Below are 18554 nucleotides of genomic sequence, written 5' to 3'. Positions count from 1 at the left end.
ACTTCATTCACTTTTGGAACTCTTGTCTTGGTATAATTTTATGTTTATGGGGAAACAGCAAAGCCATTGAAGAGAATTCTCATTCGCCCTTCCCTCCGATCCCCCGGTTACACTTTAACACAACCGTGAGACATGTAATGCTAAAACTAAGCATTTACATCAGTCCGACACCATTAACTGAACCGACTTTTCCCATTTCCCACTGATCGTCTTTTCACGGTTTCAGAATTCAAGCCCGGATATTGCATTATATTTAGATCTCACTATGACGCTTCTGGCCCCGAGGACAGTGACTGACAGGTACTCAACATCGCCTCTCTAAGGGAACAACCTGGAGAAGCCTATTGGAATCCAGCAGTCGGATAACTGAGAGACACTGGGGTGGCAGTATCGGAGGGGCCGGCCTGCACCCCGCTCCCGGCAGACTACTGCAGACTTGACCTCAGCAGCTTCAGAACAGGTGTGAGGGCCCAGACAGCTTCACGGGACCGAAGGGTGGCTGGGACAGGAGATGGAGAGACTCAGAGCAGTCTGTTAGGACAGCAAGGGCAGAGGGGCCGTCAGAGAGAGTAAAGCTATGTGAATAGTTTTTGGAAAGGGAATGGTGAACTCGTTTGTAGTCTGAGAAGGAGGAAACTGTAAAGGAGGGGCAGGTGAGCAGTGAGGACTCCATGAAGAAGAGATGATGGCTGACGAGAGGCCTGAGACAACACAGGGGGCCAGTCTGATTTGGAGCATGCGCAGAAAGTCTGCTGTTGGACATGGAGAAAAACATCTCAGTGGAATCAGAAGAAAGGAGGGATACATGGGTGAATGCCATTTATGTTTTCCCTCCGTTTCCTTCTCTTCTTTACTCAGAATTCATGGTTGTTGTCTTTTCAAGAGAGGCAGAAAGGCAGCATGAGAGAAGTGGGGTTGGGCTGTAACGGGGCTTGCAGAGACCGATATAGATCGTTGGGAGATGTGCTATGGGTTAAGCATGAAGAAATCAACCGAGCCTGAAAGAAATGAAAAGAATGACTGTTATTGAGAGCCCGGAGATAATCAGGTTATTAGATTTGGGGGTTTGGAGTGAACGATACATTGGTGCCACTCTCAGGCTGCCAGGCTCCCCAAGGACATGTGAGCCTTTTAAGATTAACATTTCCATTTCTGTTTCTATTACTGTATCACTGGCCAAAGTATTTATCTTGTCTCAGAATTAAGTAATGGTCTTCATTGAACTCAGTAACTGTTATTCTTCATTGGGAATTCATGGAGTAACCTGGATGTCTTCTTAATAATGGAAAAATTTCAACTTTGTCTATAATGAATGATTCTAGCAACACTTAATTCCATAAAAACAATAACTAGAATTGGGATCTTTATGTATAATCAAACCCTGGGTATCATATATACCAGACAAGCACTCTACCAATGAGCTGTACTGTAGCAGCCCTTATAAATCTGAGTTTTCAAACATCTGTTGTTATAGTCCTCTGCCAGACATTTTGCACATGTCTACAAGACTCCTCAGTCTCAGATGTAGGAGCTGAGTCTTAGATTCATTCTTTCAACAAATATTAAGTGTCCTGCATGTGCCGGGTTTCATTTGAGCCAACTGTGATATGTCAGTGTGTACACAAGGCCAAGTTCTCTGACCCCTGCAGTCATATTTCATCAGGAAATGTAAGTGCATAAGTGAGCTGCTGAACGCACACAGATGACAGTCATCACAGAGACCTTTACTCGTTTTTAGTTGCCTTGAATCCATCCCAGCTCTTACAGTAATCTGTTTGTTTTATTTTTGACGGGGTGGAATTTTCTACTTCCTGTGTTTGATGCAGCTTTGTAGGACTGTTTGTCTATGTGTCCTGGTTTTGCAGAGCAGGACTAAACATATGACTGGTCCTGATGAGACTCATTGATCAAAAGCTCCTTTCCTGAATTTGGAAATTCAGAAGATCAATGAAACTCATTCATTCCTTTGATTTCCTGAAGATGTTTTTATAATGAGATCCTCTGGTGAACTATAAACTTTATATTTTGAAATATGATTGGCCAGTCTCTCCTTTTAATTCTGAGAGTCCCTCTATAAACATTATATCACCAATGCTGCCACCACCATCATCACCATTACCATCACTACCATCAACATCACACCATCACTACTAACACTATTATCATCATCGTCACCACCACCACCATCACCATTACCATCACCACCATCAACATCACATCACCATCACCACTATATCATCATCATCACCACCACCACCGCCACCGCCACCGCCACCGCCACCACCACCATCAACATCACATCACCACTACCGCTATCATCGCCATCACCACCACTCCCACCACTACCATTGTTTTTGCTTACCGTAGCTTTATTCTTTGTGACTTACCAGCCAGAAACCTGTTTGTCTGATCCCAAAATCTATCCTTCAATTACTCTGACAGCCATTCCACAACACCTAGGGATTTCTGAGAAATAGTTTCAAGGGTTTTTTTGTTGTTCTTGTTTGTTTGCTTACCATGCACATTCTGACTTGAGGGTTTCTTGTATGTAAAGCGTTCTCTGCAGACTTACATGTTCTTGATTTGAACATTACTTAGAGAGGATAGATCCTGCTTCATTTCCCTGGGAATGGAACAGACTAGACAGAATGTCAAATTATCTTTTTCCCAGTTGGTCCTTCTATTATTGTGAAGTCCTTTGAGGATTTACTGATGGTCTTGTGGCAAGTAGATCTGGTTGGCATGACATTGTTTTAACTCCATGCATCTAGCTGGCCATTCTTACCATGGTTGGGGACTTGTAGTAACAGGCTATTAGTATTCAGCAAGCATGAGGTGAGAAGCTGACATTTCTGTCACTTGTAGGGCTCGTCCTTTATTTGTGGAAACATAGAAACATCATTCTTAACTCCTTGTGGGGCTGTGACATTGTGTAAACGTGAGGACACTGCTCATGTGGTAAGTATCGTGAACGGCACTTTCAGAGTCAGAAAAGGATCTCTGACTCTTGGTGGGGGATTGGCTTCTCTCCTACTCCTTCCTGTTTGGTGAATACGCCTAGATGCCACTGAGACTTCAGTCTAGGATTCTCCTCAAGCTTGTTTTCTTCTCTAAGAGTTCCAGACCTTGGACTTGCTATGCACTCTAGATTTTATTTTTCTTACCAATATGCCATGAGCTAAGTTCTGGACATACCTAATGTGAGCAGAGGACCCTTTGGGTTTTCATGTCTTGCCTGACCAATATTTCACACTGCTTTCTTTCTCTTTCTCTCAGATGCTACCAAGTACTTTCTCTGTTACTTTGCTTTACAATTCTCTGTAGGTCAAGTCCACTTCTAAATTGGTGGAGCTCAGTCCAAGGATACAAACGAATGGCCACTTCCTCTGCTGTTCAAATGCTCTCAAGTTATGCTTCAAATCAACACATTACAAATAAAATATCTTTAGTCTGCTTGCCTTGACTAGTATACCCTTCATATAGCTCTTTCAGATGTTCACACAGTGCCGCCAGTCCTCACTTCCTTTTGTGACTTCTTTTCTCATTCTCATTCTTCCCCATACAAAATGTGTTTGGGTATCTCAGCTCATATGTACAGATTGCATCCACATTTCTACAAATGGCTCCCTCTTGGCCATTATTGGACTTAAGGATATTTACTTCACAAATTTCATTGGTTCTTGAGAGGAAGGGCCCATGTGAGAGGTCTCCTCTGGATAAGGAGATGGGGCCTGGATCACCTAAGTTTCTGAGACAGAATTTACAAGAGAGCTGGAAATCCAATTCCAAGTTCTCCCCTTGTGCAGCAGGCACTATATGGCTGAGCTATCACACCAGACCCTCTAATACAGACATTTAAAGTATAGCATTTAAATTGGTGTACTTAAATGGTAGTTAAAAACATTTATGTTTACCAAGAGTAAAATGAGTGTTAGTAATAATAGCATAATTTACTTATTATGCCAGGCAATGGTGGCACATGCCTTTAATCCCAGCACTTGGGAGGCAGAGCCAGGTGGATCTCTATGAGTTTGAGGCCAGCCTGGTCTACAGATTGAGACCCAGGACAGGCACCAAAACTACACAGAGAAACCCTGTCTCGAAAAAAAATTAAAAAAAAATTACTTATTATAAATTAACCATATATGAAATATAGTGAAGATATGTCAAAGATATCTCAAAGGAATATATTTGAACTAGGAAAATTCTACAAACATTCAAAAGCTGTTTACAAAGAGTTAGAGATGTAGAGAGCACGCACAGGGTGTTGGCTTTAGTCTCCAATACCACACAGAACTTTTTGAAATATAAAAATGTCATAACTAAACCTGGAAAATACCAAAAGCATATTGGAGAAAACTTAGCAGATATAGAGTAGAGTTCAGTGTCTTTATTACAGAGAGTAAGCAATGTAAAAGCTGTCATCCGATGATGGAGGGAGGCAGCCAGCACATTATGCTACATAATTCCTGCAACTTTCAGTTTTCTGTCTCTCCTTTGAAGGTGGGCAGGAGCAGGGGTCTGTGAGCAATTACCCCAGTACATTTCCTGTGCAGTAGGTTTTAGCACAAGGCAGCAATTGTCTTTTCTTACTCGACTTTCTTTCAGAACCAAAAGATTTTTTTTTTTCTTTGCAAAGTTCCAGTTTGATCCGTCTCCTTCTCTGAACCCAAAGCATTTAAAAATAAAATGACTGGACTCAGAATCTCATCCCCTTTTCAAACCTTTTTGACAGCAAAACACTGGAACAAAAGACTCGTGTCTCCTCAACAGCCCCAAGCCTCCTTTTAGGAGTCATTGACAAAGAGGTTACACTGTCTCTTGGCTCAGGATGAGTTTTTCCAGCCATCCCAGATCAAGTCAGTATTTTAATCTGGCCACTGAAATTCTGTGAAAGTAAAATTTCCAAAATATTTTAAAATAAGAAAAATCAAGGAGTTGATGGTTTCAAGGTTCAAAGTCTAGAACATTCTAGGCCACAGCAAGACTCAGTAGGACCTTCCCAGGTGCTGCCCCGAGGGTAACATGACACACTGACACAGACAGAACGAAGCCCCACTGCAGTAATTTCCCCTTGTTTTTCTCAAATAAACATAGGACGTGTTAGTTCAGTCTGCACAGTCCAGTACATGGAATTGCTGTAGGATAATGCTTTTGTACACTGGTTTAATAAAATGCTGATTGGTCAATAGCCGGGCAGGAAGTATAGGTGGGATAAGCAGACAAGGAGAATTCTGGGAAGAGGAAGGCTGAGTCAGGAGATGCCAGCTTACCGTCCAGGGAGCAGCATGTAATGGCATACAGGTAAAGCCACAGAAAACGTGATGACATATAGATTAACAGAAATAGGCTGTGTATAAGTGCAAGAGCTAGTCAGTAGTGAGCCTGAGCTAATGGCTGAGCAGTTTTAATTAATATAAACCTCTGTGTGTTTACTTGGGTCTGAGTGGCTGCGGACCAGGCAGGACACATGAAAACTACCAGCTGGATAGTGATGACATAGACAGGAACAAGAGCTGATGCTCCAAGTCAGGCTATCCACACATCCTTGCCACTAGTAAAGCATCAAGTAGGATCCTGGTAGCAGTTCTAGCTCTTGGTAATTATGTTGCCATCATTCTTAAAAGTCGAATGGTCCTGGTTCTTATCCAGCCTGGTATTCCCCTTTCTTGTGTTTCTCCATGTCTTCAGGGAAATGAGTCCTGTTTGTCTCATAGATTTTGTGAGAATTTACACAGAGCAGATAATCCTTGCCTCTGCAGATGCTCACAGTTCTTGTGTAATTTTGGTTTCCTTCAGTTTGCCCTGTAACATGATCCACGTATGCTCAGTGTCTACTCTGGAGAAGACATTGCTGTTACCTGAGTCCCCCGTCCTGATCTACACTCTCTCTGTGGCTTCTCTGCTCCCCTCTATCACAACAGTGCTTTTGAACCCTTCCTCCCCATGAAAATAGAAATCATAAAGCCATTGGGTCCCACCAGATGGCACTCAGAATCCCTAAGCTTGAGAGTCACATCATCACTGTTTCTTTGAAGCTTCAAGTGATTCCTACACGTGAGTTGGCTGTGTGCCAAACACCTTTCTAGGTAGTTCACGAGAGGATCCAATGGCCTGTATCACACAGGCTGGTAGTCAGCAGTAGTAGGGATAGAGAGCCTTCTATTGAACTTCCCTTTCTAATTGCTTGCACGTTGACACTCATGGAACCAGTGGGATAGATGGCTTCTCCTTGAATTGACAGACTTCTCATTATATTCTAAACTTGGGATTTCTGAGGCTGAGGCAGGAAGGTCATAAGCTCCAGGCCAGTCTGGGCAACATAATAAGTTTCAGGCCAGGTTATACTACATAATGAAATTTTATCTAAAAATTAAATTAATAAATATTCAAAATATAAGATAAAGCTGGGTTTCTATGATGGGTTGAGATTTATAGTTTTCTGAGATACTGTAGTTCTGCTTCCTATTTCTCTAGTCCCTGTACTGAAGGTACCGTACCATCTGCTGCCTCCATGCCCTCTGATAGGTTAGAGTCGGCACTGAGGTACTTCCCAAGGTCAGGCTTGATTCCCACTGCTTGGAGGCTTCTTCGGGCTGCAGCGGGTCTTTTTCATGGCAGTTGTATATAAGGTCAAAGGCTGAATTCTGGGGAACAGGGTCTTATTTGAGACCAAGATGCATACCCAAGGTTGGCCATAAAAACAAAAAGGTGGCATGAGTCTAGATTTAGAATTTTACAGCCAGTCTTTGAACCCAACCCTGATCCTGATACCAACTGAGGGAAATTAACTTAGAAAAATGAGAGGCACATAGATCTAACGTGACTTAAAGAGTTTTGTAAATAGAAGTTGGTGGTTCTGATCGTCTACATAACCAGAATGGCCGTGTGTGTGTGTGTGTGTGTGTGTGTGTGTGTGTGTGTGTGTGTGTGTGTTATAGGTGTATATGTGTTCTTGTGTGTGCATGTGTGGCTGCCAATCATATATGTGCACATGAGAGTGAAGGCCAGAGTTGACTTCCGGTATCTTTCTTAATCACTCTTTGGTCAGCCTCTCACTGAACTTGGAGATCACTATGTTGGCTAGACTGGCTGGCCAGCAAGCCCCTAGGATTTGTTTTCTCCGCCCACTGATGGCCCTGGAGTTACAGATGTGTGCTGCTGTGTCCGGCTTTTACAAGGGTGCCACAGACAGGAACTCAGGTCCTCATGCCTGCACAGCTTGCTTTACCAGTTGAGTCCTCTTCCCAGCCCAGAACGGTGTATCTTTAAAAACTCTTTTAATTAATTAATTGTGTGTACATGTGCATACATGTGGGTGCTTATATGCAGAGATTAGAGGACAAGTTGTGAGAGCCTGTTCTTTCTTTCCACCGTGTAGGCTCTAGGAGTTGAACTCATCAGTCTTAGAGGCAAGGATCTTACCTACTGAGCTATCTTGCTGGCTCTGGAGTAGACATATCTTATACAGAATATTACTTCTTAGTGGCTGAGATAGATGAGCACTAAAATAATCTCAGAGCTATTTTGTTATATTTTAGAAGTATTTATACTGGTTAGCCAAAAATAATTTTTAATGCTTCGTTTATAACTGATTTACAACTATAGTAGAAATACTGATATTTTATTGATGTATAAAGGGATAGTTTATAACTGTTGCAAAGTTAAGTCCATTAATTTACTTCATTTATTCATGTGACAAACATTGGGTACCTATTTTATGCTCGTCCTTTGTCTGAATCTGTCAAATGTTAATGGACTAGACATTGATAATGTAATTCTTGATTTATATATTGTATATACTTATTGGATATAGTTTTTCTTGTATTAGTTATAAGCTTTTTAAAATTTTAGACAAAAAAGGGGAAATGTGGTGATATTGTGTTCCCCAATATATTGTGCACCTTAATAAAGTTATCTGGGGTCAGAGAACAGAACAGCTGCTTGGTAGACATAGAGGCCAGAAAATGGTGGCACACACACCTTTAATCCTAGCATTCTGGAGGCAGAGATCCATCTGGATCTCTGTGAGTTCAAAGCCACACTGGAAACAGCCAGGCATGGTGACACACACCTTTAATCCCAGGAAGTGATAGCAGGAAGCAGAAAGGTATACAAGGCACGAAAACCAGGAACTAGAGTCTGTTAAGCTTTTAGGTTTTTGAGCAGCAGTTCAGCTGAGATCCATTCAGATGAGGACACAGAGGCTTCCAGTCTGAGGAAACAGGATCAGCTGAGGAATGGGTGAGGTGAGGTTAGCGGTGGCTGGTTCTGTTTCTCTGATCTTTCAGCGTTCACCTTAATACCTGACTCCAGGTTTGTTTTTATTAATAAGACCTTTTAAGATTCATGTTACATATATATATATTATATGTGATTCATTTGTGATATATAACAACACCCAGAAAGTGGTACTTTGTCCCTCATCTCTTTTACTGAGATTTTCTATGTATGTTGTATCAGGTCTCAATACTCAATTACTGTTTGCTGCCAGATGGCACTCCATTATATAGGTATTTTTCATTTTATATCCATTTAACCTGCTGATGGCTTGAATATCAAGTATCTTACAGAAGGCTCATGCGTTGGGTGGGTCTCAACCACTGGGAGGTGCTCAGATCTCAAGGGCTCTGACCTAATCAATGAATGAATCTGGTGATCTATTATTTGATGGCGTTTTTTTGGGACATGGTTGAAGTTTTTGGAGTTGGGGGTGAATTGGAAGAGGCAGGGCTGTGTCTTTGAGGGCAAGTCTATTTTGTCCGCACCCTCTTGGTTTCTCCCTTTGCTTGCTAACCTCCGTGAAGTGATCAGCCTCCTTCACAGGCTCTCACCACCATGATGTTCATCATTGTCTCAGGAGACCCAGTGGACCACGGATTGAAGCTGTATTTCCTCCCTTTAAACTGACTTTCTTGGGTATTTTGTCACAGCAGCAAAAATATGATGATCACAAGGCTTCTGTTTTTATTCCCATATCACTATGGGCATTGAAAATGTGTTCAAGCTTCTCTTGACTATGCTGAAAGTGGAATTGCTGAGCCATGCAGTACCCCTATGATTTGAATTCTATGTTGAAATATGACCTAACTGTCTTCAAAAGGGGCAATATCTCTTTATGTTGCTACCGGTCATGTGGGAGGGTTCAGAATGTCCCACCTCCTTGACAACATAACAGCTTGTGGCAGATATTATTTATTTTACTTTTGATGATAAGTGTGTGGTGTTTACGACTCTTTCGATTGCCACATTAAGACTGCATGTACTAGTACAAAACATGATCTGCTTTGAAATTGCGTTCTTTCACTAGAATGTTCTACACTGTGGTTCTACAGTGTGGTATGTGAGTCCCCGCAGCAAAACAAGGTAAGTTGTCAGACATCTCAACTCTGAATGAACTCTATGAATGAAAAATGAATTCATTCTCCAACAGGAAACCTCTGGCACAGCGAAGTCTCAGGATTGTGAGAACTGGGGCTGTTTGGGGAAGTTCTGGCCAGATCCTGGAGATTGTTTGCTTTATCACTATGGGAGCGAAGAAGAGATCAACACAGCCTCTCAAAAGGCTTCCTTTTGCAAGATGAAAAACATGATTGGCAGGAGTGAGGAAAACCGCCAAGGCTGAGAGCACAGCTCCCTGTTCTAAGACCAAATAATGACCTCCGGATCAGGACAGGAGAACAACGGAGCTCTGTGTCGCCTCTGTTGGCTCTCATGGGCCTGCTCTGTCCTGGGCTAATAAACGTTTACTGCAGGTAACATCTGGACGAGGGCAAAGGAGACGAATGTGCTGACCTCAGCAGGCAGTTTACTGTCAGCCTGCCCAGAAGCACGCTGAAAGCTGGCTTCTGACTCCAACCAGGCCTTTCATTCTTGGCGACCCTGCCGACCCTCCAAAACGCAGGCCCCTTTCTGTCCCACGCATTCTGGCTTGCCCTTCCACAGTGCACTCTGCTCTACATAGTGCCTGCCCAGATCTCAGTGGCATGTTCTTTAACTTTTGAGCTGCAAGAAAATGCACTTACATTTTTTTAAAATTGAAAATCAATTTTCTTTCAGAAGTCGTATTCTGATTACCACCCCCCCTTCCTCAGCTCCTCCCAGATTCTCCCCCACTTTCCCACCGGCCAAAATCTACATTCCTTCTTTCTCTGTCTTAAAAGAAAACAAACAGGCATCTAAAAAATAATAAATAATAAAATAAGATAAAATAAAAACAAACCAGAATAGGGCAAAACAAAAACAACAAAATCGGGCAAAATAAAAAGCACAAGAAATACATACAGAGACTGAGACACACACATTTGCACATACAGAAGACCCATAAAGACAAAATTGGAAACCATAACATATAAGCAAAAGATCTGTAAGTTAAAAAACAAAAACAAAAACAACAACAACAAAAAAAAAAAAAACAGACAAAGCACAAGGAGACAAAAATTCTCCAAAAAATACCAGAGAGGTCATTTTGTGTTGGCTGTTTACTGCTAGGCATGGGGCTTGCTCATAAGTGTGGCTGGTATACCCACTGTGTCATGGTTGGAGAAAAGTAACTTTTCCTTTGTGAACAGTTACCATTGGAGATGGCTTCTGGGTTAGGGATGGGGACATGTTTCCACTTTGTTCAGCTCCAGGACCTCATCATGCACAGACCCGTGCAGGCCCTGCGTGTACTGCCTCAGTCTCTGTGAGTTCATAGGAGCATCAGTCCTGCTGATTCAGAGGGCCTTGTTTCCTTGGTGTCCTCCACCCTCTCTGGCTCTGACACTTTTTTTCTACCTTCTCCTCCACAGGGCTCCCTGGGCCTTGAGGACAGGAATTTAATGGAGACATCCCTTTTAGAACAGTGTTCTAAAGTCTCTCACTCTCTGCACATTGTCCAGTTGTGAATCTCTATATTTGTTCCCATCTGCTACAGAAGGATGCTTCTCTGATGATGGCCAAACAAGACACTGATCTGTGAGTATAGCAGAATGTCATTAGAAGTCATTTTATTGCTCTGTTCCTTTAGTAGAGCAGCAGTATGTAGTTTTCCCCTGGGTCTGTGGCCTATCTAGTCTCAGATTCTTAGCCACCCAGGTAATATTGGGCATGGGTTCCATCTCATGGAGTGGCCTTAATTCCCACCAGACAGTGGCTGGCTACCACTACAACTTTGGTGCCATTGATGTACTAGTGTATGTATGTACGTCTTGCATGTAGGTCTCAGTTGCAGATTGAGGAGTTTGTAGCTGGGTTGTGTTTACCATTCTCCTCCAGTAGTGTGTAGAGTACCTTCTAGGACCAGGAACACTAGTCAGGAGGGAAGAAGGCTCTAGGTAGGCACCAGCTCAACTTCTCTGTGTTCAGTGAGTAAGACAGGTGTTATTTTTAATAATAGGACCTTACCATCAATTCGTGGAGAGCAACCAATAGCCTTGGCAATAGCCTGGGTAGTTTTGGGGTTCCCATGAAGTCCTTTTGGCCAACAACTTGGTTAGATGTAGCCCATTCCTGGGAATGAATGTTTCATTGGTGTTGACAGATGTCTAGCTGGGGCTTTGTCTCCTTCATTATTTTGTGATTCCATTTAGATTGGTTTCATTTATGTACATATTCTGAGAAGTGTCTACTGTATTAGGTTTCTCTATGACCCTCAAATGGCCCTTAGTTTAGCTGTCTCTCCCTGTATTGCCTCCTGTCCCCCCCCCTTTTCTTCCCATTTGATCCTTCCCTTGTCCATCTCTATCTATTCTATTTCCCCTTCCTAGAGAGAGCTACTTCCCCACCAAGTGTCACTCACATATTTAATGAGTTTAAAAGATAAGCCAGTCAGTGGTGGGACACACCTGTAATCCCAGCACTCAGGAGGCAGAGGCAGGCGGATCTCTGTGAGTTCAAGACCATCCTGATCTACAGAGTGAGATCCAGGACAGCCAGGGCTACACAGAGAAACCCTGTCTCAACAACAACAACAACAACAACAACAACAACAACAACAACAACAACAACAACCACCACCACCTGATAGCAAATGGTGAAGCAACTGGTACTGTTCATTTCACTTGTTTCCAGTTTATAGACCGTGTCTTTCTCTTTCCTCTTGTTCCTATGCTCTAGTCCAAGGATGGGCCATAAAGTATGTTCTGGATCATAAGAAAGACTAGAAAAGTTGTGGGATTGACAGGTGAGTCAACGAGTGTAAGGAAGGTAGTACTCAAGTTCTGTGCTGGGAGAGAGGGTGGTTCTTTGTAAGACAAGCACCCTCTTTTACATCTCCATTGTAGGTGTCCCCATCTGGCAGCCACAGTGGGCAGGGCAGTCTCTTCCAGCAGTGGTCAGGGCAGAGAATGGTCTTCAGTTAACACAAGAAAAAAGAAGAGAATCCAAGCTGCTCTTATCCCGTAACCACTCCCAAACTTGCACACATTCTGATGTTTCTGTGGTCCTTTTCTTACAACCAAATACACCCTATTCTCCCATTTCCAAACATTTCTTCTGTGCTCTTTGGAACAGTCATTTCAGAATAAACAAACTTGGTCATCTTCAATTTCTCTTTCAAATGAGTCTCCCACTTCTTGCCTTTATTGACTTGTTGCTGGCACTGGAAGACCCACCTCTTCCCCGATGGTCTTCCAGCATCTCTGCGTCATAGTCTTCCCTCACCTCTCCCCAAATGGCCTTGGCTGCCCATTCATTCAGTTCTCAGGTATCAGCAAGTCAGTACCCTTCCTGACATTATCATATTTATAACCTGATTGTCTTCCAACCCCATGGGGAAACTCCCCTTTTGTAAAGCTTATCTTTTCAGCTGAATTATCTCCAAGCCTAGCTCATCCATGACTACTGGTCTTGTGATCATATCCATGAACTGTGTTGGTACTTGGTTCAGTAGTCTTACTCAGACTCTGTGTGTTGCCTGAGTGAATGCTATGCTCTCATGATACTATCACAAGACTATTGCATTAGTTGCTTTTTTTTTTTTTTTTAATGCTGTGACAAAATACCTGACAGAAACGACTTAAGGAGGAAAAATTTATTTTGGCTCATGGCTTCTGAGAATTCCCATCCATCGAGGCAAGCAAGGCACAGGGGTGCGAACAGCTCTGTTCTTGGTGGTGGGAGAGTGTAGTGAAGCTTCTCACTTGGTGGCCAGATCAGGAAACAGAGAGCAGGACAGGAAGTTAAGACTAAGACACACCCCATGTGAGGTGACCCATTTCTTCCAGTTAAATTCTACATTCTAAAGGTTTCATGACCTCCCAAATAAAACAGTCCCACCAGCTGGGGACCAGGAGTTCAAACGCTGGAGTCTGTGAAGGTCAGTTCAGACTCAAGCCATAGCAACTATCCTCACAGTTCCTTGCCATGTTAAACTAGTGACTACGCCACTGCATTCAGGACTATAGCATCACACCGGAAGCACCAACTCTTGACCCTTACAGTCTGATAACTCCTTGTAAACCACAGTCCCACTTTCTTTCTCTCTTACTTCTGTATTCTCACCTGGCTCTAGATCCACTTTCAGCTAAAAATGCGTATAGTGGGGGAAATGTCTGTGTTTAGGTTGACTTGTCTTTCCCTGTACTCTGCTGGAGAGTGGTTGTTAGTTTTCCCTACAATCAATTCTTGGGGTTCCTTTGGGAAGAGCCACCAGCCTGTCCTGTAGAGCCTGTGGATAATGATGCTGTGCAGCCCCCCCCATCTTCTGCACCCCCATCATGGTGAGTGTGAGATAACTTCCTGGGTGGAAACTTGATTCAGTCAAAGTCAAGCAGAACCTCTTGTCCAGTGGGTACAAGGAGTCTGGTGAAGTAATTGCTTCCAATAGGTTTGGTGAGGGAGGGAATGTCAGTGGGAAGGAAGAGTGATGGGAAAAGGATGAAGGATGGAAGGGAGGGAGGGAAGGAAGGAAGGAAGGAAGAGAGAAGGAGGAGAGACCACTTGGAGCTTGGACTCATGAGGGTTCAACCCTCAGGACCTAACCATCTTTTTAAATATCTCTTTTCCAAATACTATGACACTGAGGATCAGGTCATGACATTTTGTGTACAGCACCACCCACAGTTACAGATACAGCCTGAGTGAGGACAGGCCCTCTTTTTCTCCCAGCCCATCCAGCCCTGCTCCTCTACACCAGTTCCTGCAGAGTTCTCCAGGATCCTCTGTGCTGAATGGCTCATCAATGCTGTTCCAAGACATTCTCCTTCTGATTTCAGCACATCTGATTTCAGTGGAAGCCTGTAAACACGTAGAAGTGAATCCTGTTTCAATTAAAAAAAAAAAAAGATTTGTTTTTATTATGTGTATGTGTGCAGGTCTGCATTCATTTAGGCGGGTGGTTGTGAGCTGGCATGCAGATGATGGGAATTGAACCTTGGTCCTCTGCAAGAGCAGCAAATACTGTGACCTGCTGAGCCATCTCTCTAGGTCCCCACCTTGATTTTTATCTCATACACAAACCTATTCTTTTTATATCACACCCTATTATCTCACTGATCCTCCCTAACTTTTCATCCCATGAATATTCTCCCGGCTCTTTTGGGGAGACTGACCTCCTAGGGTTAACACTTTGTTGATTCGTTTTTTGGCTCCTTGGAACTACTTTACAGGATTAGAATTATGTTTAAATTGAAGACATCTGAAAATGCCTTTACTGTAGCTTACAGAGGTGGCAAGGAGTCCAAATGTGGCCATTTGAGGACTGGGAGAGTAACTCAACCATGCCATCAAGCTCAGGCTCTGTCTGCCTCCCTCTTTGTCTCTTTGGTGATGTCTGTCACACTTCCACACCATGTACATGTCCCAGATGGGAGGCAGGAGAAGCGGAAGAAGCATCAGGACATTTCTTCTCACACCTATGTGGCTGGGGATGTGTCACAGCCACGCCCAGCTGATGGGAGACAGAAATCTAGTCTTTCACAGATGCTTATTTTTAATCACGTTGTTCAATGATTGCTATTAAGTTTCTGAGTTCCTTGTGTATTCTGGATATTGAACGCTGCTTCTATATAGAGAAAAAAGAAGAATGGTTCCAAGTGGATAGTTCTCATTCTCCCCTGGTCTACTCATCTCCAGATCTGTCTTTCCAAATGAAATGTTTCTCCCCAAGTTTTCTCCAGGATAGCCCTCCATACAGCATGGTAGTATAGTAGCTAAGGCAGGATTGTCTCCTTGGATTGTATGGGCATCCTTGTTGTTCAATAACCTTGCTTGCTTCTCCCTCTTCCTTTATTCTAGCCTGTTCTAGGGAGGGGAGATTTATGCACAAGTACTGATGTCACTAGATTTCCAGAGTGTCCCTGTGTCCCTGCACCTCCATATCCTTGTGTCTCCATATCCCTGTAAGCTTTTGTGGCCCCCCCCCCCCAGGTCTTCAGGGCTTGTGTCCTTGTTTCTAACAGGCCAGTAGCGTCTCCTCACTTTTTTCCTGGCCTTTCCTCATGTGCTTAGAACTGTTCCTTGGCATTTGGGGCCACTCCAGAACGTTTAGTGGCTTTTTTCCATTTCTTTTGTGTGTCTCAATTGGCCACAGCAGGTTCACAGTCACAGCACTGCTGTGGAGAAGGTCACTGAATGCTAATGGGACATTTAGCAGTCAGTGTTCCTGTGTGGCTTTTTGTTGAAAATAAAATGGAATTGACAGAGGGAGAAAATGCAACCCTAACTTAATGTAGAAAGAGTCTTAGGTTAGGGCATTTATGTAAGTCATTCACAGTTATTACTGATAGAGAAAATTGCCCTTCCTTAACCACTGACTCATGAATGAGTTCTGCCCATTAAGATGTGAACCACGGACATTACCTACTACTTTTGTAACACATGAGATAGATTTTTGAATATGCTCAATACATAAGCAATAGAATGTGTACATTAGAATTTGTTAAAATTGAACTAGAGACTAAGTGGAAAAATGGAGTTTATACTACTATAGTTATAATTCAAAGATTTTATCTACTTGCTTATAGAAATACCACTTCTTTTAAGTACATTATTACATATTCCTGCACATTATTACAAATTCCTGCTCTGTCCTTTAGGCATTAATTAAGGTGAAATGAAAGGTCATGTGACTTGGGATAGAAATTCCATTACTTTGCTTCTGATTATTTCTCAGTTTTATCATCGGCAGAATGGTGACAGTGACATTCTTCATAGAGTTTTTGGAAGTATTATATGGCATAATGTAGCTTGCAAAGCAAACACACACACACACACACACACACACACACACACACACACACACATACACCCTTTGTAAATCGCCTTTTCATGTAATGAAGCTATAGTACACTTTTAAGTGGATCATATATTCTATTGTATGGATGAAGCAAATATTTGTTTTCAACCTCATTGTAAACACTGTTGCAAGGATCAGCCTTATAGGTAACCCTTTGTTCCTATATATCATTGGAATGTTTAGTTATTTTTATTTTATTAATATATACTTACATGATTTTATTCTTATTTATTTATTTTATTTATGAAAATCACCTTTTGTGAAGAACTTGCAAACAAAAAAATCACACAGCTAGATTACCATAGTCCCTCAAACAAGTGCTTGTCCAGACCCAAACTCTATACATCTCAGTGAAGCACTTATCCAGCTCCCCCACACACACACAGCAAACTGAAAATTCCATGATGTTGTCTAACAGTAGAAAAACAATTAGCTTTCTATCCTTTCATGACTCATATGCCCTTTACCTGCATTCAGTCCTTCCTCATCACTCAATCTTAAGCTCTCTTGTTTTCCTTTCTACCTGTTATACTACATATACATGTACATTTGTTTATATATACATGTACACATTATTGTTTTTAATTAGTGAGATGGCTATTCTTGGTGTCAACTTGAGTATATCTGGAATTAACTGAAAACTCAGTGGCTGAGTACACCCGTGAGGGTTTTTTCTTAATTAAATCATTTGAAGTTGGAAAACTCACCTTTAATCCAGATCTTCTGAGGTGGGAAGATCTGCCTTTAATCTGGGCCACATTGTCCAGTGGAAGCCTGTGTAAAAGACATGGAAGAAAGAAGCTTTTGCTCTTTGCCTGCTTGTCCTCACTCTGACTCATTTCTTCATTGGCATTAGAGCCTACCTCTTTGGGATTCTATTGTGCACTGAAGACTAGTGGAGACGTCCAGCCTTCTGGACTCAACAACTACTGGATTTCTTGGACTTCCTATTTCCTGTTGGTAGACAGACCAAATGGACCACAGCCACTCTGATAAATTCCCTTCATATATACTTCATATATAAACTCATATATTATATATTTCATATAAAATATATAAACTATATATAATAAATATATAAATGTACATAAGTAAAATACAATGAAAAATATAAGCATAAATATTTGTAATATAATTATATAATAAATATAAATATTAATATAACAAATATAGATAAATATATAAAATATATATACTTCATATAAATCCAATTTTAGCTATCAATTTAAAAACAGTAAATAAATTTGAAAAATAGTAAGAAAGGTGTGTTAAAAGAATAATGAACTCGTAAAATTAAAAAGAGAAAGGGGACTGGGAGAGTGTGCTAAATGTCAGGTGTTAGGAGGACAAAGTCCAGGGTGACCATTCAGCTCAAAAGCAAAGAAAAGGAGGCCCTGAGCCACCGAAGGGTTTCGTGTTCCAGGGTCAGAGGTCAAGGGGGGGTATTCCCAGGGCAGCAAATCCTCAGAACTGATAACACTCTGGTTCTTAGGGAAGGTTGGGAGCTTGCAAACCCTCTTGCCAAGACCCTTGGCCTTTGCCTCGTAGACTTTCCTGTGTGCCGATCTCTGGAAATTTGCCCAAATGCATTTGGCACCTGTATCTAGGCATAAAGACCCCACAACTGAGCTGCTAAGATCTGGGTGAGGCTTGGAAGGGAGAGGTTTCTCTTTTAAAAAAATTAAGCTTCTTAGGTGTTTAATACGGAGTTATCCCTTTGATTCAATAAAAAGGAGTTTGAAATTTTAATAAGCGATTTCACCCCAGGAGGAGTCTGGTGAGATGGTGTCCACTAAGCCCCACGAAGACGCAGCTGCACTGAACCTTTGCATTCTTGCCTTGCTAGGAATGCTTTCTTCTCAGACAGCTTGAATTTATCTTCTAAATGAGCTTAATTACTAAACTCTGAAGGGAGCTGACCATCAGGGGTTCTGTCACCCGGTGTAGGTAAATTATCGCACTCCCGGGGCTGTAAACTAGTTTGGATTCGGGTGGGGCCTGGAGAGAGGGGACTTTACTCTTTTTACCTCCTGAGCGGTTTGGACACTAGAGTTGTGTGTGTGTCTCTGTCAGTCATCTTGTGTGCATCGACGCCATCTTCGTTAACTTCCGGCCTACCGTGTCGTCTTCCCAGATACACGATGTGAAATTCTTGCCTTGCCAGGGGAGAGGAGCCTCCAGATCTCCTTACTCATGTTTTCCCTTGCTGGCTCTCCCCGCTGTTATCAAGAGCGGCTTGTCCGCATCAGTTTCCCTGTGGCTTTTGTGGAATGTGCTGCTGGGAACTGCAGCTGTTCCTTCTCCAGCTCAGCCCAGGTTTGCTTCCCTGAAGGAC

General features: G+C 42.4%; 1 long non-coding RNA gene across 1 annotated transcript in view; it reads left to right on the top strand.

Annotated features, from left to right (window-relative positions):
- The first annotated feature begins 317 nt into the window (after positions 1–317).
- Positions 318–18554, top strand: part of LOC121827590 (uncharacterized) — a 36283-nt gene continuing 18046 nt past the window's right edge. The window contains exon 1 of the long non-coding RNA XR_006069897.2: positions 318–460. This is a non-coding gene — a long non-coding RNA (uncharacterized LOC121827590). The remainder of the gene's footprint in view (positions 461–18554) is intronic.

The sequence above is a fragment of the Peromyscus maniculatus genome, chromosome 2 (genome assembly GCF_049852395.1).
Source record: "Peromyscus maniculatus bairdii isolate BWxNUB_F1_BW_parent chromosome 2, HU_Pman_BW_mat_3.1, whole genome shotgun sequence".
Taxonomy (NCBI): domain Eukaryota; kingdom Metazoa; phylum Chordata; class Mammalia; order Rodentia; family Cricetidae; genus Peromyscus; species Peromyscus maniculatus.
This window is presented reverse-complemented; position numbering and strand designations above follow the sequence as displayed.